The following is a 27,172-nucleotide window of genomic DNA, read 5'->3' on the forward strand; positions in this document are numbered from 1 at the left end:
AAGCTAGGGGTTGCCAGTGTTTAGAGATGACGAAGAGAGGCATAGGCATGACTGGAAAGGGAGTAGTGGGGGTGAAGTCTTTGTGGTCATGGAATGGTTCTCTACTTTGGTTGTGTCAGCGGCTTCCTAAATCTGCATGTGATAGGATCATGTGCACGCACATTGTACCTGTGTCCCTTTCCCGGTTTTGATAATGCATTGTCCTTACTTACCACATACTCTGGGGAGACTAGTTGAGTGTTCATGGGACCTCGCTATACTATCTTTGCAACTTCTTACGAATCTATAATTATTCCAAAATAAAAAGCGAGAGAAATATTTTTTAATTTAATATTATTTATTTTTGAGAGAGAGAGACAGACAGAGAGACAGAGAGACAGAGCGTGAGCTGGGGCAGGGGGCAGACACACAGAATCCGAAGCAGGCTTCAGGATCTGAGCTGTCAGCACAGAGCCAGATTCGGGGCTTGAACCCACGAGCCTTGAGATCATGACATGAGCCGAAGTCAGACACTTAACCAACTGAGCCATCCTGGAGCCCAAAAGCAATATTTTTTATAAGATAAATTTTATTTTAACTGTTCAACTTTTTTACACAATCCACAAATTTTGGTAATACATAAACAAAGGATCCTTTATTGAATATCCATGTAACCTGACCATGTATGACTTACTCCTGTGGGCATATTTCCCTTATATTAGCTTTTTCTTTATATCAACCTTGTGGAAAAGGCAGTAATGAATAGTTTATGCTCATATACAGAAATAAACTAAAGCAGAGAGAACTGAAGGATCTACATGCACACCATGAGTAGAAGACGCACCAAGGGGGCCCCTCGGTGGCTTAGTGGGTTGAGTGTTTGACTCTTGGTTTTGGCTCAGGTCTTGATCTTATGATTCGTGAGATCGAGCCCTGCATTGGGCTCTGCTCTGACAGCGTGGAGACTCCTTGGGATTCTTTCTCTCCTCCTCTCTCTCAAAATAAGTAAACAAACTTAAACAAAAAAACAAAAGCAAAACAAAACAACCTAACCAAAGGGAAAGGGACAGCGTGGGACAAGAGATCTGACACAATGTAATTTGTTTCGAGAACAGCTACGTATTATTGGCAAATGGGCCAAGTGGTGGAAACGGCAGAAAGTTACATGTGTCGAAACCTGGAAGAAGCCAGAGAAGTAAGTTGGGACTGGAGACTGAACCCAGTATACCAGTTTGGGAAGTTGGAAGTACATGTTCATGAGAACAGGGACCACCTGAAAGGATTTTACCTGACTGACTTGGGTCTCAGATGGGTATCGTAGGCAGTGCATGGGCTCTGCAGTGTCATTTCCCTCTTCTTCTAGACTCTGGAATCCTGGTGACAGCCTTCGACAGGTGCAGCGGTGTGGCAGAGAGGAGGACTCAAATCCAAATGATCCACACTCGATAGAAAGATACAGCACAAACGTAACCCTCTCCCCCATTGCACGACAATTGTCTGCCTGCTGGGGGATGTATCTGGATCCTGAAGAACAGAGAAGTGGAGAGAATGATGTGGGCTCAGCCCATCACTCCGTGGGAGCCCCAAGGAACGCTTCTCCGCCACCATTCAGCTGATCTCAGGTGCGTGAATCCTAAGACGCAGAAATAAGACAAACACAGAAAACAATGCCCATGCAGCTCAGCAAACTTTCTCATCAAAACCGTTTAAGACGAACAGCCCAAATCTTCGGGCAGGAGAGTTTTGTAGTATGAAGACAAATGAGGCTGTGCCCGTGTGTGCGTGTCTAGAAGGACACGCCGATGACACTCTCCAGTTAGTAAAGCCACGCTGAGCGGTTCGTGTATTTCTATGCATGTGTGTCCATATGACAAATAAGCACACACATCTTTGTTCAAAACAGGAGGGTCCTTAGCTGTCCTTAGAGACGACGTGCCATTAATTTTACTAAGCACTGGATGTCACTGTTGTAGTTTTATAATAAAAAAGTAATAAGTTACGGAAACGAAGAGTTTCCTAATCAATATTCTCAAAATAGCTAGAGAAATCAATTCATATTTTATATTTTTCATTAAGAAGAGATGTATCCCCTTCAAGAAGTCTGGTTTCTTTGTAGGACTTGCTGCTTTTAAAGACCAAAGAAATGCACACCGCATTCTCTGGGCATGGCTGTAAATCGTACGTCCATAAATCACTTCTGAAGTCCCCTGCTCGGCAACGAGAGATCCATACGACTATATAAAGCGCGTGCTGAGGAGGTATGTTTGTTGCTTTCTGTGAAATCTGAGATCTGCCATTGGATGCTCTTTTCCTGGGCGAGCCCAAATTGACCCTTGCAGTCATCGTGATGTGCATGCAAAATTACAGAGTACTGTTCCCTCTGGCGTCTCTGTAATGAACGATGTGAGCTAATTGCCTGTCACTTCCTCCCAGCTGAGAAAATAAGTTTCTATCACCAAGCCGACCGATCCGTGCCAAATTCGGATTGCTTTCTCAGATTTGGGATTGACGTTGGTACAGAGATTTCTTACAAATCCCCAAACTGTCAGAACGTGTCAGTGCCCCGTACCGTTTGCTGTATTCGTTCATTGGCTTCTACATAGCAGAGCACATTGGTGAGGTTCCCTGTGACAACCCGACGGTAGCTGAGAGAGACACGCCTCGCTGTTTGAAAATACGCTTTTCATGAAAAGCAATTCTCTAACCCGGTTTGGCAAAGATGGTCCAGGTTAGCAAGACACGTCCGTGTAATTGGCGTGTTGGTAAGTGTAACTTTTATCAATAGTTATTATATAAACTGCCAGCCTCTTTCAGTAGTATGACACCACAAAATACGTGTAATTAAAATGACATTGAAGGTCACGAACGACTCTTTGATGACTTAGGAAACGTTTCTGTGTCTTTTGGGGTCTGAGGTGTATAGCAGCATCAGTTATGGAAGTAGACACACGCCATCCCGTGCCACCGACTTTTGTCTCTTTCCCCAAGCAGCAAATACCTGACATCAAATGTGTACCTAAGACAGCCCTTCAATAATCATTAGCCATCGAGGAGGTTAGAAGGCAGCAGCTGTGGCTCCGATACAAAGCTGTTCCTTGGTAAGGAGCACATTTAACACCAAATTTTTCTAAATGTTTTGAAACAAAACATACCCATTTTTACTTATTTTTTTTAACGTTTATTTATTTTTGAGACAGAGAGAGACAGAGCATGAACGGGGGAGGGTCTGAAAGAGAGGGAGACACAGAATCCGAAACAGGCTCCAGGCTCTGAGCTGTCAGCAAGGAGCGTGCTTGGGATTCTCTCTCTCCCTCTCTCTCTCCCTGCCCCTCCTCAGCTCCCTCTCTCTCTCTCTCAATATAAGTAAACTTAAAAATAAGTGTCTTCGATCCCACCTTTGAGGGATAATAGACCTTCAAAAACGTTAAAAAATGTACTGTGTGAGCCAACATACGGGACCAAGGAAATGAGAGGTCGTACAGGGCTTTGGAGGGGGTTTTGTCTCTGGTTTATGGGACAGATAGGCACGCACTGAAGATAGAAATGGAAGAAGAGGGGTGCCTTGCTGACTCATTTGGTAGAGCATGTGACTCTTGATCCTCGGGTTGGGAGTTCATGCCCCACATTGGGCATAGAGCTTACATTTAAAAAAGAAAGAAAGAAAGAAAGAAAGAAAGAAAGAAAGAAAGAAAGAAAGAAAGAAAGAAAGAAAAAGTGAAGACAGAATGTGGAGACATTCTGCATAACAGGTAGGGGGCTGGGAAATCCTGGAATATTTTATTATTTTTTAATTATTATGTATTGATTTTATTTTTCTTATTCTCTGACTATAGGATAATAAGGGAGGAGGAAATATTTGTAGCATTACTATATGATTGCATGGATGGCTAAAGACATACTTTTCCTTTTCTAGAAAGGGATTATACATTTTTCTTGCCCAAACTTGGTACCAATTCTTCCCCAATATCTGATAAAAACAAGATGATAATTGATATGAGAAGACGGTTGACTGAGATGCTCTGTGCTTTATCAGCAACGACTAATTATTAATTTCCTGCTGACTACAGAAGCCTGCAGAATTTAATCATAGTAAAGAGCCAATAATTTCCTTTGGACTCACAAATAAGAAGAAAATTGAAAAAAAAAAAAAGAGCAGTTTTAAAAATGTATCTAACTACAATAAATAATCCCCACAAATCTTTTCATCGTGGAAAATGGAATTCGGAATTACAAAATTCTCTGTTACTTTCCCCAAACCAACACAGGCAACATCTCCTTTTTCTTTTTTAAATAATAGGTTTGGACTTAAAATAATGCAAAAGCTGTAGTGCTATTAACATTTGATATGAGTTTTCTTTCATAATAAATGGATATCCTTCACAATATGGCAAGTACCAATTGTTGAGAGAATAAAGCCGTTCTAATTAAATGGAAGTATTTTACATCCGTAAGTATGGAAATGAATCATGCATATTGCATCGTGGATGGCTTGAGTGCCCATTATACTAGGTTGAGCTGTAAAATTATCATTTTAAAATATTAATTTATTTTAATACATTCTTAAAATTTCTACATGCAGATGTAAAGAGTCTGTTTTTGTTTTAACCAGTTTTATATTTTGAGTACTTAAGATAATGGAGTACCCTGTACCTATGAAGTGAAATAGAATTTCATTGCTACTTCTTTAGGAAGTGTTTGTTTTAGCGGATTTTTGTGATAAGCGTCTTATTGTGATGCAAAGCGAAATGAATGAAATGAGCCCCCATTTAGTTATAATAATCTTTGCAGCACATTGCTTTTCCGTTCCCCAAATATTTTATTAGAACCAGTATACAATTTCAAAATTAACATTTTTCTGGGTTCATTTTTACTTGCATTTTGTACCTCGCTGGCAATTGAAAATGTTAATGAGAAATAAAATTAAATGAGAGATTGAACTGGGAGAGGAAAACAACAGAATTTATAGGTAATATGCAAAAGAATTCGTTCACTTTTATATGATTGAAGTTATCAGAAAAGTCCAGAATTTGATCCACTGGGACAGTTTTTACTGTTCAGTTCTCCTTTGACCGACTCATTTACCAATATATTTAAAAATATTATGAGCATTTTCAAGTGCACACAAAATATTGGATCTGTACTGTGTGGACACATATCAGCCATATGGATTCAAATGATCAAGATTTTACTATATCCGCCTTATCTAATCCTTTTTGTTCTGCTTATTGTTTGCAGTTTTCAAAGCAAGTCCCAGACACTGAATCATGTCCCCCCTACATACTGCTGTATATATTTATAAAAATTAGGAACATTCTTGGGGCACCTGCGTGGCTCAGTCAGTTAAGCATCCGGCTTTGTCTCAGGTCATGATCTCAAGGTTGGTGAGTTCCAGCCCCGCGTCAGACTCTGTGCTGACAGCTCGGAGCCTGGATCCTGCTTGGGATTCTGTGTCTCCCTCTCTCTCTGACCCTCCCCTGCTTGAGCTCTGTCTCTCTCTCTCTCTCTCTCTCTCTCTCTCTCTTTCTCTCAAAAATAAACATTAAAAAATTCTGAAACAATTAGGAACATTCTCATTATAACCAAAATGCTATTGCCATACCTAACCAAAATAATAGTTCATAAAAACCAGCACAAACGTAGATTATTCTCTCATTTTTCTGACTCTTTCAAAATTGGTGGTCGGTTTGAATCGGTGTCCAAGCATGGAGGGCATGTCTGGGTCTCTGAAACATTTTTAACGTAGAGCGTGCATCCATGTATGCCACTGCCTTCACCGTGGACAACACCAATTCCACTGTTTTTTATTTTACTTTATTTTATTAAAGTTTATTTATTTTTAGTAATCAGTCCGTCCAAGGTGGAACTCGAACTCACGACACCTAGACTGAGCCAGCCAGGCGCCCAAGTCTGTTGTTTTTTAGAATATCCCTCATTCTAACAAAACAAACCAGCAAAGAGAAAAGAGAGAGACAGAGAGAGAGAGAGAGAGAGAGAGAGAGAGAGAGAAAGAAACAGACTCTTAAGTCCAGAGAACACACTGATGGTTTCCAGAGGAGAAATGAGTGGGGGGTTGGAGGAAATGGGTGATGGGGATGAAGGGGGGCACTCGGCACGAAGATCACCGGGAGACATATGGACGTGTTGAATCACTACGTTGTACACCTGAAATGGATACTACACTGTGTAATTGTTTTTAAAAGAATATTGGAATTGTTTTTAAAAGAATATTCCTCATTCTGTGATGTCTACTGACTTTCTGCTGATATTTTTTAGGTTGATTTTTTTTTTCTTGAGAAAGAGAGTGTGTGTGCGTGAGAGAGCATGGGGAGGGGCAGAGAGAGGAGGAGAGAGAATCTTAAGCAGGCTCCGTGCTGTTGGCTCAGAACCCGACTCAGGACTCCATCTCACGGAACCGTGAGATCATGACCTGAGCCGAAATCAAGAGTCGGACGCTTAGTCGACTGAGCCAACCAGACGCCCCATCTGCTTGTATTTTTTAAAATCTGTTCTTCATGACTGTGTTGCCTACACTAGAAGTCAGCTCTGTAAAGACTTGGTTCAGTTTCCTGGATGGTGCTGTGTCCCTTCTATTGCAAGAAGACAGAGATACCTACTGTCTGATTGGAACCATTTTTAGAGATACTAAGTTTGATCAGTTCCAGCATTGGTGGCACAGTCTCTCCATCGTGGAGTTGTCAGGTGTGGGGGTCACCATCAGAAGGGCCAAAGAGAGAAAAGGTGACCACTGGTTCCCACTAAGGACTGCAAATGTGGAAGGAGACAGGAGACCCCAACAGACTTTCATGTTAACTATCTACACTGCTTGCCCTTTGATCTCCGTGTGCCTGTCCTACTTTTTTTTTTTAATTTTTTTTAACGTTTATTTATTTTTGAGACAGAGAGAGACAAAGCATGAACGGGGGAGGGTCAGGGAGAGAGAGACACAGAATCTGAAACAGGCTCCAGGCTCTGAGCTGTCAGCCCAGAGCCCGACACGGGGCTCGAACTCACGGACCGCGAGATCATGACCTGAGCCGAAGTCGGCCTCTTAACCGACTGAGCCACCCAGGCGCCCCTGTATGTCCTACTTTTGCAATTCAAAGAATAGAATATCTCAAAGCGAAGCGTATCTTTTTCTCTCCCCTGGGTTTCCTTGCCACGTTCTTACCAAACAGCATATGCAGACCGAAGTGGCATCCAAACACCTGCCTCCAGACTCAAAACCAATTCTTTCAAGTGCAGGTCGTGTTTTCATTAACAAAACACAGCTTTATTTACCTTGCCATTTCTCATTAGAAATCGAAAACTATGTGCACGACATAGTGCAAGGAGCTTGTTGTAGGAATGTGAGAGCTATTGGAACTGGTGTTGTAAGAGACTCTGGGGTTTGGCTTTTCATCTCTACAAGCTGGTCGCAGGATGGCTGGACAGTGATCTGCTCTGAGTATGCAATGTTTAGGTGCCTGCTGCTCAACAAATATAAATTCTCTTGTTTCTTTCCACGCTGGGTGACTATGTCTGGCTAAGCTTGTCTAGGGAATCTTAGAGAGCTGTCAAATTAAAGTATGGTTTCTTCTGCCAGCACTCATATAATTCATGGATCCCATAAATAACATTATTCAAAAGCACCCGTTTCTCCTAACACCACTTCATGTGGCTTTACAGTACTTTCATTTGTTTCCCCCACTTACCTAGGGACCCTCCCAACGACAGTAGTGTATGGAACACACATACACACACACACACATATGCATACACACACACACACACACACACACACACACACACAGAAAGAGAGAGAGAGAAGTATCGACAGGAGTTGGTGCTAGCAATGGTCTTGAGGGGTATGGAGACAGAATAAAACCCGTTCCCTGGAAACCCGTGGGGAAGGGCTGAAAGATGGCTCTACCCTTGGTTTCACTTCACGAATCTCTTGCAAATGGACATAAGTCCACATGTAGAAGTTGCTCCATGGGCTCTTCTCTCAACGCAGGGGCTGTTGCCTCTTCAACTAGAAAATTGTCGGGAAGTTGCTAACTCCAAAATGGGAACAAAGGTGGTCTACATTTTGGATTGTTCTACTCCCATTTGTCTCGAAAATGGCACACATCCCAGATGGTTTGGAACAACCTCAAACGGAACAAGGACACAGTAAGGGACAGATAACTGGCTGAGAAGAGATAAGACAGAGGAATCTGCCTTCAACATCATCTGCTTTTTTTTTTTTTAAGTTAGATTTTGGATTTCGAACTCAAGGAAGGCAAACAAACAAGGACACACTCCGAGAACCCAATCTCAAATCCCAAATTCTGCCGCCATATTTTGCCACGTAAAGTCAGCAACAGCACTAGTGTTACCATGGAGAGTCGAAACTAAACTTAGCATCAGATTTTTAACACCACAATACATGCTTTTGTCTCCAAAAGGTCTAATGCAATTTCGAAGCCTTTTGGCTTTTTGTAAGAAAAAAATGGAAGGATTCCAGTCTGGCTTCTCTTCCTGCCTTTGCTCTGTGCCCATAAATGAGGCAAATTTCTTGGCAATCCAACGATCACTGTTCTCGTCTATAAATCAGAGACAATAATTGTCCTACTTTATGAAACTTTATGTGGTGTTAAGTTACACAAGCCACGGACAGTTTTCAGAAAATACCAAGGACCCAAATTACACTTCCCAGTACAATGATTGTCAGTGAAGTGGCATTTGGAGGCATGTGTGAAAACGTGTAGGGATCCTGAGGGCATTCTTGTGTAGACAGCAAGAGGAAACATCGTATTACTTAATTTCTGTGCTTGACTTGATACTTGAAAAAAATCCATCCTCGGAAAGATAAGTTGCAGCTGGCAGTTCGTAATCGGTTCTCTGACTTGGGACAACTTTTTCAGAGAGGGAATGAAAGAATCGTGTACCAACAAATCCCTTCTCTCCTCTTTGCCACATGGATGGTTGTAAAATGACTGGAACTCCAACTGCCGTAGGCTAATTGAGTAAAGAGCACCACCAACTATATAACCCAGAGCCCTCATTCTCAGTGGTTTGCTGCTGTTTGTTTGCACTGGGAAACTTTCCCCTACGGCCACTATCTTAGAAGGGGAGATAGCTGTTGGGGAGGCTACAGACCTTCAGTTTTAGGAGCAGTGCACTCCTGGAGACTTCATGTCCAGCCTCGTGACTAGTTGGTGATAATGTATGCATCCTTGAAATTTGCTCAGAGAGGAGTTCTCCAGTGTCAAAAAACAGCATAAAATGGTAACTAAGTGAGGGGTTGGCTATGCCAACTAGGTCGATTATAGTAATCACCTTACAGTATGTATGTATATTCTCACATCACATTGTACAAGTCTAATATATATACATACATATCATATATGCATACATATTACATATATATATATATATATATATATATATATATAAATTTGTTTGTCAATCCTACTGCGATAAAGCTGGAAAAAAATCATTAAAAATATTCTAACCAGGGCTGGGGCTGTGGTCCGTGGAATTGCACCTGTACATCTCACACATGTGACCTTGTTGTCACCTGCAAAGGCTGGACTATGGCACATTCCTGTTTGTCATATTCTGCAGGCAGTGGCACAGCCCCGAGACTTAGAAAACACGATGGACTGGGTTCTGGACACCTTCTTGTCTCTGAGGACAAAAAGACTGTGTCTTCTCTGCCGATAGGAGAAAGCTAGGTTTCCTAAGACCACAGGGCAAGTCAGGTGGACATTGTAGATGGAGAATTGGGGTGTTTGTCAGCTGATGGGGGCAGACGGTGGGGAGGACGGTTTGGGGTCTCCCCGGAGGGGAGAGACCAGCCCAGGCAGGGGGGTGCAAGGCCACGGAGCATAGGGTCCCTGAGTAAGAACTGTGCCCCAAGAGCCAGCAGGAGAGTCCTTGCAGGTGCCTGCAGCCTCTCCTGGCTCTCCAGGGTCCCAGGCAGGGACGCAGAGGTGCTGGAAGGCAGAGCTCGGGGCAGAAGTCATGGTTGAAAGGAGGGTCTCAGCCGGGATCTGCAGGTCACTGTCTCCCAGCCCCAGCCACCAAGGTTGACAATGTGCCAAGCTGGGAGGGCGCTAGACATTGTCATCTGCCTCGAAGAGGGGGGCCTGGGAAAGACATGTTTATGAGGACGGATAAAAGGATTTGAAAAGCCCTCTGCCCAGGAGACATAAGCCAAATCCACTTTTGCTGCCCTCACATGCAGGCCTCCCCGCAGGTCACTGAAAGAGGGACCGTGGCTCCAGTGTAGCAGCAAGGACACTGACGCCCCTCTCCTGTTCCCCTGAGCCTGTCGTGGGCTCTATCATCACCACCCCAGCGTGGAGGAAGGTTTGGCAAACGCTGTCCCCCGGGATGCAGGCTGATATGTGCAAATATTTTTCCTTCTCATTGTGATGTAGAAATGCTTGTCTTAACCTTTCAAGAAAATCCAAATGACCCCAGAGTGCAGTGATTTTGAAACTGGACACCCTTGGATACGCTTTAGGACACGTGTGAACCCCAGTGTCGTGACAGCGTGGGTGGCTCTGTCCACTGAAGGGGCTTGGAGTGAAGGCAGAGCATGCAAACCCAGAGGTTGGGAGCCACCACTGTCAGTGTGAGTACGCCCTGGCCCGTCCACGGCAACTCGTTCCTAATGATTAGTAGCGATCATTTACTCCAAGCCCCATGTATGTTTTCACACTTAGGGCAACGTAGGGACGAGGACGAAGTGACCTAACGATCATTGAGTCCTGCCGTGTGACAACACCCCGCGTAGCCGAGCTGCTCTAAACACACGTGAGCAAGCAGACAGCAGCCTGGAGGCCCAGCGCACCTGCCATCGGCGTGATGTAGAGCCCGCTTGGTCCTCAACGGCGAACAGTTGTCAAAGCTCAAGGATCAATAATTAAAAGGGGAGACAAGCAAACCCCACCCCACCCCAGAACTGTTAGACGCGCCCTGCCGGAGTCACGGCACCGTCCTATGGACACGTCGGAGGCATCATTCAACATCATTCAACGCGTGCAGAGCATCTTCACTGAAAATTGGAGGACGCGGATTAGAAGGTGGGGTTTCTTTTCTTTCCGGTTGCAATTCCGCTAACAGACATTTTAGGCAAAGTGCCGGAACCTTCGTCTAACCCGCAACTGGCCGCTGATGCCAGGCAAGCGTGAATTCTCATCCGTGGTTTTCCAGAAGTCATTTCAATCTTTCCTGAATGAAGCATTTCATCTTTTCTCGTGATGACAACCCCTCCACCTCCACTTTGTGAATCATTTAGTTCACATATAAATACAAATACCTAAATTTAAGTGACGTTAGCTTCAGGAAAGGACACACGTCTTCAGAAAGCTAACATGGAAATACTCTGATTGCAAAAATAAAGAAAAAAATAAAAACCCTGTGAAGGCCATCCCACCACATTGGAATCATCTTTGCAAAATTCATCCCTGTCCCTGTCTGTCTTGCTTTACTATTTGACTTGGTCTCAACCTGATGTTGTGTGGGGACTTAGCTCATGATATGGGCGATCCAAGAGTAACAATTTTCATTTATTTTAAGTTTATTTACTTATTTAGAGGGGGAAAGAGAGGGAGAGAGAGAGAGGATCCCAAGCAGGCTCCACGCTGTCAGCATAGAGCTCGATGCGGGGCTCAAACTCCCAAACTGTGAGATCATGACCTGAGCCACGTGGGAGCCCTGATAGTTTGGTTTTAAATTGAATATTCTTATTAGAATGTTGACTCTTTGGCACTTGATTCCTTGTGGTTTAACATCCAATCAGACATGCTTTTGTTAAGATTACATTAGATGATTGTATTTGTTTCAAGAAAAACTTAGGGAAATATGGGTAGAAGTGGAAAAAGATAAAAACCAATTATCAAAGACACTGGGGAGGTAAAACACACCTGATCAGTCTGTGTATATTTCATGTAGAAAATTGAGTTAAAACTCTAAAGGATGCTTTCAGGATGCAAATAATCAGGATTTCAGAAGGTGCAAGCTTTTTAAAATAATCCCATTTTCTGGGCCCCAGATGCAGTAAATCACAAACCTGATAAGGCAGAAAACCCACCCTAATATCTCCTTTAGATCCGAGCATTTAGCAATTTGTGATTGTTTCCACGCTAAGAACAAGAGTTCCTGATAGTGGGTATCACAAACATTTTGTAAGGAAAAGCTAGTGTCGCATTTCACAAAAGCAGCATAAGATAAGGAAAGCCTCTCTCTAATTGACAATGACAATAGTCACCTAGGGAGTTCACGGTGGTGTCTCTTCCACATCTATTGCTTGATCAGAGTGAAGTCACATGCTTCCTTGTCTCAGGTCAAATGGCAGGATGCGCCAGGTTATTATTTTCTGCTTCTGTTACCGAATTCCAGTCTGGTGAGCGGGACTTACTCTGCAGTTTCTGGGGAGCAGTGAATGTAGCCCCTCTCATACCGATTCAGAACCACCCCGGCTCAGGGTCCCTCGTTGTCCTGAAGGTTCGAATAGCGAGCTGCACTGACAAGGTCAGGTTGGAATACGGGCACATCATTCTTCTCTAAACTCTGGGCTGAGGCGATCACCTGCCTGAAAATTATTTGAACTCCTTTTAAAAAGTAAATGAAATGAAAACAGGAGTTACATGCTTCTCTCAAGTATTACTTGCCCCACCATCCAAAGTGCCCCGGGACCTTTCAGATAAATCCGAAACCTAACAATTCATGTAGATCGGGTGGAATTGCTAAGTGTGTAGTCCTCGTGTTAACCCATCCCAGAAATATATGCGTTTGCTATTTCCCTCAGTAAAACATTATTTCTGCCTTTGAACTATAACAAGGTCCACAGTTACTGTGTCAATGAAACCCTGGGATTTATTTTTTAATTGATTTATTTTAATCTTCCTAATTTGAATGGAGGTTGTGAAATAAAGATTTAAAGATCTGCAGATAGATGAATGGTTTTTGAAAAAAGAAAGGATGAGAAAGAAATAAAGAATATGGAAGGAAGGAAGGAAAAGAAAGAAAGAAAGAAAGAAAGAAAGAAAGAAAAGAAAGAGAAAGAAAGAAAGGAAGAAAGAAAGAAAGAAGAAAGATACAGCATGATTACTATATTATTAAATGATATACTATATGAATGTTATCACAATGTACATCGTGTTATACATGTTATACATGGAAGTCTTGTGAATAGCAAGCATGTAAAAATTTTCTTAATTCTCATTTTTCAGATTTTCCATGCATGCAGTCACGTCACTAGAGAATGACGATTTTACTCTTCCTTTTAAGCTGTGCCTTTTTGTTGTTGTGCTTGGGTCTCTTGGTTTTCCGCACTGGCCAGGAACTGCAGGGTGGTTTTCAGGAGATCTGATGATAAGGGTGTTCTCGCCTGTCACTGCTCTCAAAAGAAATGATTTTCAGGTTCACCATGGATATTTGCTGTCTGATGTTTCCAAAGAGCCTCCCTATCATATTATGAAAGTTATATCCTATTTGTCACCGTTCAGCTAACGATATTTCTACAGTCAACTCTGCATTTTTGGTAACTGGAATGTTCAGAAACCCATTTTATAATTTCAAAACACAGGGGACATTTACAGGATTTTTTTGGTTGTTTCTTTTCTAGTTTAATTGCTGGTTGTTAAAGGAATTAATTCTTCCCTTTACCTAAGTTAAATCTTATGTAGAAGGCCAGTTAAAAAAAATAGGTACAATTACTGAGAAGGAATTGAGTTTATATATTCCTAAAATATTATCACTGAACTAGGAAATAAACTCATTAACATTCTGGGTTGGGATGTGTTTGTTCTTTTTTTTTTTTTTTTTTTTTTTTTTCCCTAGACCCTGGGCTTTATTTATAGGTCACTTCTATGTTTCCTACATTCACAGTTTGTATTTAGGAAAGTCAATAATATCCACCAATGTGAGGAAGAACCCGAAATACAACTTCATAAAGATTAAAGATCATCTTAGGTTCAATTGCTGTTATTTGGAAGCCAAATTTTTAGCTATATTGACAAAATAACACAATGTATTTGTTAGTCCCCCACAATTTTCATTCAAAAGGCTAATATTTCATAGAAATCAAGAGGGAAGAGAGATTTAAGATCTACTATGAATACATACTCTTAATTATTTTTAACCATTTTTAAACAAGATTAAACTATTAGATGAATTTCACTAAACTATTATAAGTCTGGACAACTGTGTTCCCAAAAATAATAGTTTTACTCTTTAGCGACCTTATTTTTTTCCCTCTATTTTTGGTAATATTTGGAGAATAACATTTAACTCTTATAAAGAAAGTAAGAGTTTTTCACCTCACTGTAAGTTCTGTAAAGAAAAACTGAGAAAAATCATAAATATTTATCAACAACCTGCAAATAAGCTTAATAATGATATGGAGCTAGAGTCATGAATGGATTAACATCCGAACTAAAATCAAGGAAGATACAGAATTCTATAAAATACATGGTTTCTACTATACTTTCAAGGGAGCTAAATGACATAGAGTATACTCTATTTTCTTTTTTCTTTCTTAAAGTTTATTTATTTTGAGAGAAAGAGAGAGAAAGAGGGGCAGAGGGAAAGAGAGAGAGAGAGAGAGAGAGAGAGAGAGAGAGAGAATCTGAACCAGGCTCCACACTCCGTGCAGAGCCTCATGTGGGGTTTCATCCAGCAACCCTGAGATCATGACCTGAGCTGAAATCAAGAGTCAGACGCTCAACCGACTGAGCCACCCAGGTGCCCCAAGAACACTCTATTTTCAAAGAATAATATTTTCTCTGGGACCCAGTAAACTACTTCCCAGGATGAGATACTATCCCTTCCTCTGGAAAAAAAAAAAAACCAAATATATATATTATTTATTTTAGGCTAAAAGTAATACAGAGTGTTTTCTCCATGTCTATTCATGCAGGCTTCAAGCTATTATGAAACAGGGAGAGAGGAAAAATCAAAATGAGAATTCTAAGGGCCATACTTTCTAAAACTCAAAACTCATGCTTCTTAAAATTGAATTTGGTCAATCATTTTTCAGTTATATGACCCCTTTGATCTAATAATCTATGACCTAGTTTTATTTATTCATCTTAAGTCACCTCTCCACCCAATGTGGGGCTTGAACTCGAGACCCTGAGATCAAGAGTCACACACTCCTCTGATGGCGCCAGCCAGGAGCCCCAAGTGCTCAAGTGTTTTAAATATATTAGTCTTGTGGCTCCGTCAGTTAAGCGTCCGACTCTGGATTTTGTCTCCGTCATGATCTCATGGGTCATGAGATCGAGCCTCATTTCAGGCTCTACACTGACAACACGGAGCCTGTTTAGGATTCTCTCTCTCTCTCCTTCTCTCTGGCCCTCTCCCTTTCTCTCTCTCTCTCTTTCTCCCAAAATAGATAATAAAATAAACTTTAAAAAAATGTGTTAGTCTTTCAAACACAAGGAGTATAGCCAAGTCTTCAGGGAAGACAACCCCCCTTCTGACATTGCTAGAAGGACCCACTCTCCTCACAGGACTGTCCCTCCAACCCCCAGAAAGTGTGAGTGTTGAGGGACATACTCTGGAGACTGGCGGGAAGAGGAAATAATCCTGACATCAGAGCAGGAAAGCAACATAGTATATTGATTTAAAGATCACTATATCGATTTGAATTTCCTAGAGGACCTACCTGCCTGCGCTCTGAGGTGTCTAAACTGGGGGGCGTCATTTTCTCTCTGTCACAGTCAGAGGCTGCTTGCGGCACTGGTGGCTTGACTTTAACCTACTTCTTTCTGTCCTGGTACAGTCTCTACTTCATAGAGTAAGTACAGACTGATCTCCTTGAATAGACCTGACTTACAGTCTGATTTCTCTCATCATTTTCTGGAACATGCCATCACATAAATGTACCTTCATTAACACATCTTTGGTCTGATCTTTACTATGACTAGAATGTATTGAATTCTACTGGGTTTTGGTGCTTGTAAGGGCTCCATTCTGGAGCACACACCTGCATACATGTTGTGGGATTTCATCTCCACAGTTACCTTCTATTTCCTACCGTGAACATTGTGATCGTTTTGGCAACAATCAAAAAGTCCTCCAAAGGAAAATGGCTAAAAACAGAAAGATATCAATTCATGTATCAGGAGTGCTATGTGGGACTCAAGCAAGTGTCTGCGTGACTGCATTCTGATCCAATAGAGGCATCCGGAGAGACTCCGAAATGGAATCATTGTTCTACTGACTTTTCAACTTGTGGTCACGGGACAAGCATTGTCCGAGATGTCAAAAAACCCTCATTTGTGGGTCAGCTGAACTGTCGATTTTTCACCTGAACTATGTTCATTCCAGAGTACCGCAGGCTTAAAAATCTGGAAAGCACTTCAGAGATCATCCAGAATGATAAGGCCATTTCATATTTAAACAATGAGTCAAAACCACTTTGTATTACGATGCGACGAGCTATATAAAAAGAAACGTTGGTTGGAACTATTAAAACTCTTAAGATTCCAGTTGAGGAATCACTCAGAAGCTTGTGCTTTCTGAGAAGAATATTGTTTTTACACACAATCAATTTTTCTGTATTTTGATCGACAGAATCAATGGCTACCAGCTGTTCAGTGGGGCCCCACCATCATACCACCATCTCTTTATACAGAGCCTCTTGGTTCAAAATAATATTTCTAAGCCCATGTTTTATGAATTCCTACTCTATTTTTCCCAAGCTAAGCAATGTTTCTCCCAGAGCAGTCTAGCTAGCTCTCAATATCAGGACTGCACAGAAATCCCTATCATTTCCAGCTGTCATGGCCTGTGATAATTCTACCATTCAGTGTGAGATTCGGGTCCTTAAAATCTTACTTTGATTACATTCCCCTCACTTTCAGAGTGCAGCTGAAAAAAAATTCTTCCTGTTTATATGGCTAAAAATCATCTTTGAAAGTAGTGGGGGCAGTTCATTAAATTTTCTTAGTGCTTCTGAAAATCTTCCAAAATTAGTATACCTTTATTTAGAAAAAGAGTATGTTTGTATGTTTACATATGAACAGAATATATTTATGTATAACATATACATATCACATGTATATATGTATATATGCATAGCTTATATATGTAGAATCTATACAAAATCTACACAAAAAAGTACATGATAAATATATGTATGTAGATATATACATATGTATATGTATATATATATTTATTTAAACAAGTATGTGTGTGTGTGTGTGTGTGTGTGTGTGTATATATATACAAATGTTTTCTGTGGCCACAGCTTAATGATGGTAAGGAATGACCTACACACATCACCTTAATCAGCAAATTTACTTTTGAATTTCTCAAAGATTAATAGATTTTGCCTAGAACTACAAGATTACCTTGGTGACTTTTTGTGTTGCATTTAGCAATGGCTGAGTTCTCAAAAAGAAAAGGCTGGAAGCACATTAATTTGTAAGGCAATCTTTAAAGCGATTTTTTTATTTTAAGAATAAACTAGCTAGCATTTGCTATGAATTATACCAGCACAAATGACAACTGTTCAGAATTGTTATGACAGACAAAGAGCACTGACATTTTTTTCCACCGAGATTTAGTTTCTTTTCAAAGCACCTAAATGTTCGAAGTATCTGAGTGGGACAAGCTGATTTTAATTTAGTATTAAAATCAATTCATTCCTGCTTGAATTTAACATCTCTTTCTAGATATCCCCTGTATGTAATGGAATGTTTCCACAAATATTATAACTTATTATACCAGCAAAGAGACTGTTCAGTTTCCCCTCAAAGTTCAGTCATCAATGTCTGACAAAGTTAGCCTGAGCAAACATCGTAAGTTCTTGGATCGGTTCCAGAATGTCAGCGTAAAAACAACCAGGAGGACCTCTGTATGTTGCAAGGTCCTTAGCCACGTGATTAGCTTCAAACAAAAGCAGGACAGTGCATTATCTGCAGAGCTAGACCATCTCATTCTCTAAAGCCCGTGAATGAACTCCAATCTCTCAGTGATGTGTTTAGTACTGATGCACAGTGATCAGTCAACTCAGTTGGTGATTACTACCTAGCACCTGTACCCAACATCGTATTTATACTCTTCATATGTACTTGAGTGAAAAAGGTATTTCCATCAGGGTTATTCTTCCTTGCAAGAGGCAAGGACTATAATTTTTTCTATTACTATTTTACTCTACATTGCATCCACAAGACATTATAAACACACTGTGTTATAAACGAAAAGAATCAATTCCAATTACCAGTATCGCATAGGTCAAATTTAACTTTAAAATACCCTATTCTAAATAAAGTATTGAAGTATTTCTTACTTACAATACTCTTTTAAAAATGCTTTTTGTCATAATCAACCTTTTTTTTTTTTTTCAGAATCTTTACTAAGACAAAAAATGTACTGAAAGCCAGAACAAGGCTCTAAATTAAGCATTCTTTTCAGGTGGTCCATTAGGGAGGGACTTTTCCCCCTGATAATAAAAATGAGAAAAATCTAAATTCCTGCATCTACACTATAATTGTATTGTTCAGGGAAAATGCTTCTTTGAAAAATTGTTGGTATGTAATGTAAGCACATAATTAGCACCTTCCTCTAAGTAACTTCGTAATCAGTAAGCACCGCATGACACGAGCAGTTTTCTTCCACAGGAAACTTCAATAAAATGGTACTTTCATTTTAAATGTATAATTTTCCAGTGAAAAATAATGCCTTCTTCAAAAACAGAATTTTTGTGTTTTTTAAATTTTTTTTAGTTTATTATTTATTTGTTTGTTTGTTTCTTTTGGGAAAGAGAGAGAGAGTGGGGAAGGGGCAGAGAGAGGAGGAGAGAGAGAAATTCCACGTTGTCAGCACAGGGCCCGATGCGGGGCTCGAGCTCACGATCTGCGAGATCACCGCCTGAGCCAAAACCAAGAGTTGGCCGCTTAACTCACTGAGCCGCCCAGGCGCCCCTAATTTCTGTTTTTCTGTGTAATCTCTACCCACCCATCGTGCATGTGCTCCGCACATCGCTTATGTTTTAAGATGCACGGTGGGGGATAAGCTAGTCTAAAACCCCAAACGTCGGTCCTGGGGAGGAGATCGTTGAGTATGGAAGGATACTAGTAATAATAACTAACTCGGAAGCTTTTCTGTGTTCTCGGATGACGTCGGAAAACTACACCATACATAATCACTACTACACAAAAGTAAGGCATCTGGTGAGTACCCTTTTGGATATAGATGTTGTCTGTCCAAAGGCATCGGCCTTAGAATGGTCTTCCTGTTTTTCTTACGAGCGTGCAGGATTTGACCATGCACCGCCCTCGTGTCATGTCTTCAGAATTGTCCTCAGACCGTGGGTACAGGGAGAAAGGAAACTCTCGGGAAACCCAGGAGGGCCGGGCTTCTCAGGGAAGCTATTGCAGAATGACACTGACGGCCGAGACGGGGGAGAAGGGAGCCCCTGCCCCAGACACCTCTCTTCCCCAAGCTGGGTAGGTCTGAACCCTTGGATCTTTGTCTTCTTTTGTTCTCTCCTGTTTTCAGCACGTCTGCTCCTGGTGGCTGAAGGCGTCTTCTGAGAGCACTCTCTCCGTGGTTTCTCTCCCTAATGAGAACCGGGTGGAAATCAGAACTGGGTACGCACGTCTTCTCTACGAGGGGCGCTAGAAAGCTTCTTTACTCTGAGCCTTCCTTTTCTCACTTCTAAGGTGGGAATGATGCCGCCAACCTTCCAGGAACTGTTCAGATTTGGATTCCTGACATACAAAGACCTCGTGGTTCGTGAGTCTGAGCCCTGCGTCAGGTTCTGCGCTGACAGTCTGCTTGGAATTCTCTCTCCCCCTCTCTCCTCCCCTTCCCCTCTCACTCTCTCTTTCTCAAAATAAACAAACTTTAAAGAAACAGAATAACATGAAATGGAAAACCACTGTTTTCTGTTCACTTACATATCCCCGCTATACGTACTTACTTCTAAAACAATACCCAAGTGTGAAAGTCTCATTGAGAACTGAGCCTGCCCGACAGACACTTTGCAATTCCAGAAGTTATATCACGTAGTGCTTAGTGATGGTAACAGGTACACCAGCTTAACCAAATTTTAACAGCCTCCAAACAGTAAATATGAACTCTGCTAATTCAGTCCATTCAATGTAATTACTGTGACCTTTTAGTTTCAGGTAATTATTCAAATTAATGGAAACCCAGGACTTCATAGGTTTTGTAAAAAAAAAAAAAAGAAAGAAAGAAACATTCACTCTTTATATTCACGTTTGCCTTAGGGGATGGGATTCATAATCCATATGCAAAGACACTCTAGTCAATTTTACTGAAGCACTTTGGTACTGGAATTTCATCCATGTATTGAAATATCTTGAAACCGTTATTCTGTTTTTATCTCTTCTGCAATTAGGGAAGTTGTTACCCGGGCAATTATTTTTTTTTTAATTTTATTTATTTATTTTGAGAGAAAGAGAGAGGATGAGTAGGGAAGGGGAAGAGAGAGAGGGAGAGAGAGAATCCCGAGCAGGCTCCACACTGTCAGCATAGAGCCTGACACAGGCTCAGACTCATGACCTGTGACATCATGGCCCGAGCCGAGATCAAGAGTTGGACGCTCCACTGACTGAGCGACTCAGGAGCCCCCTACCCAGGCAACGATTAATAATAACATATATAGTCAAAGTCATAATATATAATTTTATATATGATCTTTGCAAATGTGAACAAAATGCATGATTCACTCATTCTTTTCTCACTTATATTGAGGGTTACATTCTATTTTCAGAGTCATTCTTGACATCCCATGAAAGATGAAAGTAGGTTGTGTAAATCGGACACACTGTTACAAACCTGTGTGATCCCAGACCTAATTTCCTTGGTTGGCCTTTTGTTCCCTCCATGACTAGAGGTTGGCTTCCATGTGCTGTGCCAGCGCCTGTCACACTAAGGAAAGGGACACAAGCATACGTGAATGCGCTCAAAGGAAGTGACTTACGTGGTGACCTGGTGAGTGTCTAGTGCCTTGTCCCTCCCCAGTCCTGGTGCTGGGAAGGCAGGAAGCCCATACCCCTGGGCCCCCGAGCCAGGTATTGGCCTCTTTACGTGGGCTGCCAAGACTTACCAACTTTGGGTGCCCCCCTGACCCAGTGAAAGCCAAAAGACATGTTATGGAGCTCACTCTCACCCCCATATCAGAGCACATGACTTTGGCAACTACTTGTTTCCTGGGTCAGCAGTAAAATGAACACGCAGCAGCTCAGTCAGAATGCAAGCCATTATTTCTAACAAATTTTGAACCCAGGGCAATCTCCGTGACCCGGCTGGGTTCCTCAGTGCCTCTGGCTTTAAGCTAAGGACTGCCTCAGATTCTCAGGTACTGCCTGCAGAAGCAGGGCTTTGCCAAACATTCCAACACCAGTCTCATAGCCTGTATTTTCACAGAATTCTAACAAATCAGTAAGAGAACAATCAAACAAAACCAAACTATGGTCAAAACAGCACCGGAACAGCTCAAAGTAGAACATAATGTCCAAACGCCCAATTAGCTATTGGCAAGGGGCCCGGCAACATTACTCTTCAAGAACATGCAGACTGCGGCCACAGTGGGTTACCTCTTCAATACCCATCAGTAGGGCTGAATTTGAAACAAACCAACAAGCCACAATAAACTTGTGAATATTGGAGAAAGGATTGGAATACTGGAAACTTTTGGCAAGTATAAAGAACAGCACGGAGGGACCAGAGCCCGCATACATTGCTGGAGAGAGTGGAGGCCGCCATGATGGGCAGCCGGTAGGCCGTGAGCACTGAGCTGGAGGTAAGGCCTGGCCCAGCACCCAGTCACTGCACTCCTGCTTACATATTCGAGAGAGTGATTACAGACATCACCCAAAACACACATACGGTGAGACGCAGAGAAGCTTTGTTGATAATACCCCGACACAGGACAAAACAACAAAACACAGTTCCCATCTAAAGGAGTACAAATAATTAAATTTTGTTTTGTCCATGCGCCATGGGGTGCCCTACATAAAGATTGGGCTATGGGTTTGCAAACAGTTCTGAGCTGTCATGTTGATCAGAGAGCATCATGTGACGTGAATGAGGGTTAGGGTTAGGGTGCACCCTTTTCATGAAGATCAGAGACAGGGAAACCAACCCATGGAGTGTTGAAGGTCAGAAGAGGGGTTAACTGCCCTGGAGTTTGGAGGTCATTGACTGAGAAATCTCGAGAGAAAGGTCTAGAGTGCTGGCTGTTCCATGTCTTCATGTGAGCTGCGTCCCAGGTGCATCCACGTGCAGTCACCAGGCTGTGCACTTAGGTTCAGGACACGTCACACACTTATGCTGCTTCCTCAGTTAAAATATATTACAAGGAATTGCTCTCTGTTCTTTCATCTGGTGAGGTTTTGAATGAAAAACTCTCTCAACCCAAGGTCCTTGGTCCCTATAAGTCTCCTTCCAATTACTTCTAAGATAACCACATTAAAGATCTCTTGCCCTCAAAAGCTTTTGACCTCTAGAGAGTTTGGAGCAGACTGGTATCAGTTGCACTGAGAAGCTTGTTTCTCTTTGGTTCAAGTTACTTGCCTTCATAGAAGCATAGCCTCCACTCCAGGTACAGAGCTCTGCCTCTATTTTATGGTTTTGAGTCCCTGTCTTTGGAGAATGCCTATGAACGCCTCCCGCGTCTGAGTTTTTTGTCTGCCAGCTTCCTGCTCTTGTGAGCCCGAATCCTCGGGGTTCCCGTCCCTGACATCCACCCAAGTGTGCTTACACATCTGGGTGCTGAGTGTGCTTGAGTTTAACACCCAGTCATCGGACGCTATTAGCCAATTCCCATACGTAGTCCTGTATCCTTCCTGGTTTTACTTAGAAATTCCTGCTCATTTGTGGCCAATTACTCCATTTCTAATTCCCTGATTCAGAAGACAGTTGACATCTCATGCCTGAATTAGGTGAGGCTCCGATGGCTGTTCCATCAAGCAGCTTGTATTTATGAAGACCCTAATGGGCCAAGGCAGGATATCTAAAAAATAGAATAAAACATGCTTCCTACTCTGGCGATTTTGACCGAGGGTAAAGCACACCACATTCCTCAAAATAAAAATTAAATATAGATAAAGAATGTATGAAATATTTAGCCTCTAAGTTATATGTTATTCTTTCCCTGACAACAATATCATAAAAAAAGCTTTTATTCACAACGTTAATACTAAACAATATACTGTAATATATTCAGGATCCTAAAATAATAGTTTATGCCAGGTCGTTTTTCATCTCTATGTTGCGCAAACATTTTAGATTCCATTATTATTTACCTCATTTATTTTTATGAGGTGTTGTAGCTCGTCAGATTAATGTTGAAGTTTGACCTTTGAAGTTTGGTGCACTGCTCATAAACTTCATATGAATAAAACACAGTTTGTTACTTTCCAGCTTTGAAGTGGAGTGGAGAATAAAGAAATACATGAAATGAGGCCGTATAAACTTGCATTTGATAGCTGCTCCTGATTTCCAGGACATCCAGTTTTGGAGAATTTTGGAATCAGCTTCAAACCCTGTTGAGTAAGATGGGCCCCTGATTGAGGAGGTAGGGTGTATACCTAGAAGAGATCATTAGTCGTGGCAAACACACGGGCAGGACGTGGAGCACAGCTCTGGAGGACTCTGAGTTGATTTGTCGCAGAAAGAAGCCTGGCCAGTGATGCCAGAAAGGGCTCTAAGGAAATAGTAATCCTATCTATGGTGTTAGGCAGAGAGAAACCAAGGAAAACATTCCAGGTGTGAAGGGCATACCGTTGCGTGATCACAGGTGGTGCGATGGGGAAAAATGGTGATTTTGCAAAACAGGAGCACAGTTCCGTCGGAAAGGGGAAAATCAGCTGTGATGGAGAAAGAGAGACATCTGGAGAGCGGGCTTCAAACTGGATCATGCAAACGGCTGCAACACGGAACATAAGCTTCTCATTTAGAAAATGAGAAGTCATCAGACTCATTTAGCAAGAGGTCGGCATCACGAAAATGGTTTTGTGTTAGACCGACTCTATTTCTGACTTCTGGATACATTAAATATATATCCAAGAGAACTTAAAATGGAAAGGCAGCAGCGATAAACCAGCTTTTGAAATAAGCGGCTCATAAGGTGATAGGGTCCGGACTAAGGGTGACTTTGGAATCAAAGTAGGGTTGCATTTCAAAGAGACTTGAAAGGAAGTTTGATAGGATTTGGTAACTCTTTGCATAAGATATGGGGAGAGGGAGAAAAAATCCCTATCTCATCCGGGAAATGAAAGAAATGAAGATAAATGGAAAATTCAGAAGAAAAAGCAGAACTGAGGAGAGAAGAAAATGGCAAACGTCTATCAGAGCGAGTTAATTTATAAAGTGCGTTTGTATTTTAATAATTTAGCATATGTATATATACATACACACACACAAATTCAAGTATACATAAAAAGCCTAGTGTGTGTCACAGTACAGTTTTAGAACGGATGTGATTCCCTCATCCCCACTCTTGGATTATCTTCCAGAAAAACTATCTGTACGAAAATCTTTGCGTCAGGTCTGTTTTAGAGTAAACGCACGTGTGTGTGTGTATGTGTGTGTGTGTGTGTGTGTGCGTGTGTGTGCATACGCATGTATAAAAGTCAGGCTAAGGCTCAGTACGAGAACACAATTGGGAACAGCAAGCAGACCCCGAGATGGAATCCTGGACAGGCCACTTTCTGCTCAGAGGGTCCAGAGGACCATCGCTGGTGGTCAGTGGAGAGCCCTCATCCCCGGCATGTTTCACTACTGAGGACGGACCCTTCCCATCATAGCCTGGATGAAGGGGGGATTTAGGTTATGAGCTCTGCCATTCCAGTTGGGCATAAGGATCATCAGATTGCCAGCTTTCGCCAACTGCCTTGGAAGCCTGGGGAAGGTGGGTCGACCACCGTCTTTGGGGATGTTGTGAAAGCCAGACACCCGCACTCCCAGCCCAGAAAGAGTTTAGGAAGAGCCTCGTGCTCTCGCAAGAGAAAATCAGGCCCGGGGTTTGCTTGGAAGGGAGGCCGAGTTGCAAGAGGGCTGGCTAAACAGTTGTGCAGACTGTCCCCAGGAGGGATAGAACCTGTGACCTGGAGGGTGACATCGGTGCCAGAAGGCTGAGCTTCACGAGCTCACAGGCTCTCCTCCAGCACCCTGGCTTGCCCTGCACCCTGTGGACCTCGTCCAAGGCTGATGACTGGAAGGATACTACTAGACTTTCTCCCACCCCCCTCTTTTCATGGCCTTCAGGCCGACGATCACGGTCAAGGGCCCGGCATAGCCCAAATGGGGACGTGTGGTCCTGCTTCAGGACGAAAGCCTTACTCACTATAAAACCACAGAACCAGAAATGGGGACAAGGAGCAGGAGTATGTTGGGGTGTTGGCCCGTACTGCATGGAGGCTCACTCCTGCGACTTAGGATTTAACAAGATGACGATTTTAGCCATTCTGCCAGGTATCAGGTAACATCTTATCACGGTTTTCATTTACATTTCTCTGATGATGAGTGATGTTGAGCAACTTTTCACGTGTCTGCTGGCCATCTGCATGTCTCATTTGGAAAAATGTGTATTCAGGTCTTCTGCCCATTTTACCAGATTATTTCTGTTTTTGTTTGTTCGTTTTGGTTTTTTTGTTGTTGTTTTTTGTTTCGAGTTATAAAATCAGCAGTATTTTTATTTTTATTTTTTTATTTTTTAATATGAAATTTATTGTCAAATTGGTTTCCATACAACACCCAGTGCTCATCCAACAGGTGCCCTCCTCAATGCCCATCACCCACCCTCCCCTCCCTCCCACCCCCCATCAACCCTCAGTTTGTTCTCAGTTTTTAAGAGTCTCTTATGGTTTGCATCCCTACCTAAGTTTTTTTTTCCCTTTCCCTCCCCCATGGTCTTCTGTTAAGTTTCTCAGGATCTGCATAAGAGTGAAAACATATGGTATCTGTCTTTCTCTGTGTGACTTATTTCACTTAGCAGTATGTTTAAAGATGCAAAATTTTGTTAGAAGAGCTATCTCATTTTTTAGAGGAAATCAAATAAAATATAACATTTTGATCATAACATTTTTCCTTTGTAACTTGGAATGAGAAATACTTTTCTTGTGCCCATTCCTTGAGTTTCCTTCATTGAGTTTCTAAGAGTTCCCTAAATGTTTTTTTAGGGTCTGTCATTGATTTGAGAAGGGACTGAGCCCATGTCCTTCTGATTCAGGTGGTCAGGATTTAGGAGGACCAGTGTGGTAATTCTAACCAAGAGCTGTTTACCTGTAGAAAATGAAAAGGACCTCAGAGCACTAGAAAGTCATAGAAATTGTATACCACAAAATGCAATATTATATATATATATATGTATACACATATATATGTGTATATATACACATATATATGTATATATATACACATATACATATACACATATACATATACACATATACATATGCACATATACATATACACATACAAATATAGACACACATATATATATACACATATACACATATATACATATATGCATATGTATACACACACACACACTGTACATGCATATTCATTATTTACCTATCACACACTTTTCTGGGACTAGGATCCAGAACTGTAATCCAATCTTTCATATGATCCCCGGTTCCTAAACATATAAGAATCAATGTCCTCAAGTGTGTAGTGACCTTTGTCATTTGGGAACAGAATTAACTTGTTCTTAGCATCTGAACACACACACAGTTTACTGGAGCCCCAGTCCTTGCACCGAGCCTTGCTGGATCCTAATTAAATCCACATTTCTCCTTCCTTCTGGAAGCAAGGAAAATTACATCCCACCTCTTGTCACACACAGGTGAGGCCAACAGAACGGAATGCGTGACCCGGGAAGCAGGTCGTGTGTTGAAAATAACACAGCCACTAAACTTAAGGAGTCGAGTCTTTGAATCAGTGCTCAGAGGAGAGCCTTTTGTTGCCCAGAATACTTATTTTGGATCCCACAAGAGTAAGATATAAGGAAGTCGACCCATTTTCTTTTCATTGTCTTTGATTTTGATAGCAGTTAGCTGTCCCCTGGCCAGCACAGTCTGGGAAGTCTGCACGCCTGCTCTACTGCAGGTTCTGTCTCTGGTGGAAATGAGCAGGGCACAGGTCTGTCACCAAAGCGGCAGATTCCCATCTGGAAATAATCGCATGCCCGAGGTTCAGCCAGTTTTCTCTTACATCTTTCGAAGGAATA

This window comes from Panthera tigris, chromosome B1 (genome assembly GCF_018350195.1).
Source record: "Panthera tigris isolate Pti1 chromosome B1, P.tigris_Pti1_mat1.1, whole genome shotgun sequence".
Taxonomy (NCBI): Eukaryota; Metazoa; Chordata; class Mammalia; order Carnivora; family Felidae; genus Panthera; species Panthera tigris.